A 2,359-nucleotide genomic window follows, 5' to 3' on the forward strand; every position below is an offset into this window, starting at 1 on the left:
AGAAGATAAGACAGATAAGAAAACTAACAAAACTAAAAACTAAATACACTATATAAGTTAAATTAAGAAAGTCCAATGTGCTTGAGGGTGATCAAGCATAAGACGCTTGTAGTGACAGGGCCGGGACTGGTGATGTGCTAAAGGGAGTGAGTGTCATGGTGAAGGTGCAAACAGTAGTCCAGCCATAGTCCTTAGTTATGTGTGCCTGGCAAGGTGCTCAAGAGAGTGAGTGTCATGGTGAAGGTGCAAAAAGTAGTCCAACAGTGCAACAGTGCAAGAGTAAGGTCTAGAGACCAGCATAAATAATATAGACAAATAGGGGAGTAAAGTGTAATGTAGACAAGATAAAATAAAAAACTATTTCAGTGCAAGAACAGGTTGAGGTAATAGGGTTATAGCCATTCATTCATTCAGTATTGTATCAGAAGCCTGACCGCAGCCATTGATCATGTGTGCTAATATAGCATGAAAAAAACAGTGTAGCAGTAAAACAGTAGAGAGAACATTAGTTAGCTGTGTACAATAGTAGAACAGTAGTAAAACAGTAGTAAGCAGTAGTGGGCAGTCAGTACTCAAAAAACATGGACATGGAGAGGGTGGAGAGGCAGACAGACTAAGCAGAGAAGTCTATCTCTCCTCTTCCCTTTAGTGAGGCATTGTACAGTTCAATGGCCCTAGGAACAAATGACTTCCTCAGCCTTTCAGTTGTGCATGGCAGTGAGCGAAGTCTCCAGCTGATAAAGCTCTTTTGGTTTTTGATTGTGCTGTAGAGCGGATGACATTCATTGTCCAAGATGTTGATCAGTTTGTTTAGGGTCCTTTTGTCAGATATTGAAGTGTTGCACTCCAGTTCAGCTCCCACTACAGAGCCAGCCTTCCTTACCAGCCTGTCAAGTCGCCCAGCATCCTTCTTCTTTGTGCTTCCTCCCCAGCATATTACTGCATAGAAGAGGGCGCTGGCCACAACAGACTGATAGAACATCCTGAGGAGCTTGCTGCACACATTGAAGGACCGCAGCCTCCTCAGGAAGTACAGCCTGCTCTGACCTTTCTTGTAGAGTGCATCAGTGTTGGTTGACCAGTCCAGTTTATTGTCCAGGTGGAGACCCAGATACTTGTAGGTGCTTACGACCTCCACATTGACCCCATCAATGTGGACTGGTAGCAGAGTGGGCTTAGACCTGCGGAAATCAACCACCATCTCCTTGGTCTTTGAAGTGTTAAGTTGAAGGTGATTGAGTTTGCACCACTGCACAAAGTCCTCCACCAGGCTCCTGTACTCCTCCTCTTGCTCGTCCCTGATACACCCCACAATTGCAGTATCATTAGAGAACTTCTGCATGTGGCATGACTCGGTGTTGTAGCGGAAGTCAGATGTGTACAGGGTGAACAGGACTGGAGAGAGCACAGTTCCCTGTGGCGCTCCGGTGCTGCTGATCACAGTGTCAGAGAGGCAGTTCTTCAGTCTGACGAACTGTGGTCGCTCGGTCAGGTAATCTGTAATCCAGGTTACCAGGTGTGCTTTCTCGTTCGTCCTCCGCAAACTACAGGTGTTTCGGTAGAGAGCCATTGAATAAGCGATGCCAAGCAATTTCTGTAACACTTTTTGTGACATTCAGCAAATATCTCCTCATTTAATGTAAGTTCCTTCGGACAATAGGCCTACGTTCTACTCTACGTGCAGTTGTCCTCCATCTCAGTTGCATCAGTTTTCTAATTTTGAAGGTTTTAAAACATTATTATGCTTCACTGAATCCTTCTCGTTTTCTTTCATTTGTCCAGCTAACGTTTCCATTGAACCTAGCCATTTATGATGGATTACACACTCGACATTCTGAAATGTTCTGCACGATCAAGGCCAAATTAAGTTATCACGCAGCCACTGTGTCAGCAGCATCAGTGCTGACGGTGACGGTGCGTTTCTGATGTCAGATTATTATAGGCTAGCCTACTAAACTGTTCTCACGTTGCAGCGCTTTACTTATATGAAGTAGCATTAATCAATATGAGGGGCAGATGGGGATAAATGTTGTCCCCCCCCCGACGATAAAAATAATTTAGCAGAGGTAGGGATAGGAAAACCAGAGGGCGGGAAATCCTCACCATCCCCCCCTACAAATCGCACCCTGCATAACACTATATCCTGAATATGATGGAAATTGGGATAAGCCTTACAACCGGGATACTATAACGTCCATGAAAACACAGTGATGGAGAATGTCCATTTAGAAGCAGCACTGTCCTGTGTTCTCAGCCCTCTTCTTGTGGGAGTACTGCGTATTGCTGTGATTACTAGTGTACAAATACATTTGTCATTCTGTAATTCACTGTCATAAAACAATCATGAACACCATATTTG

Source organism: Alosa sapidissima, chromosome 2, assembly GCF_018492685.1.
Source record: "Alosa sapidissima isolate fAloSap1 chromosome 2, fAloSap1.pri, whole genome shotgun sequence".
Classification (NCBI taxonomy): Eukaryota; Metazoa; Chordata; class Actinopteri; order Clupeiformes; family Clupeidae; genus Alosa; species Alosa sapidissima.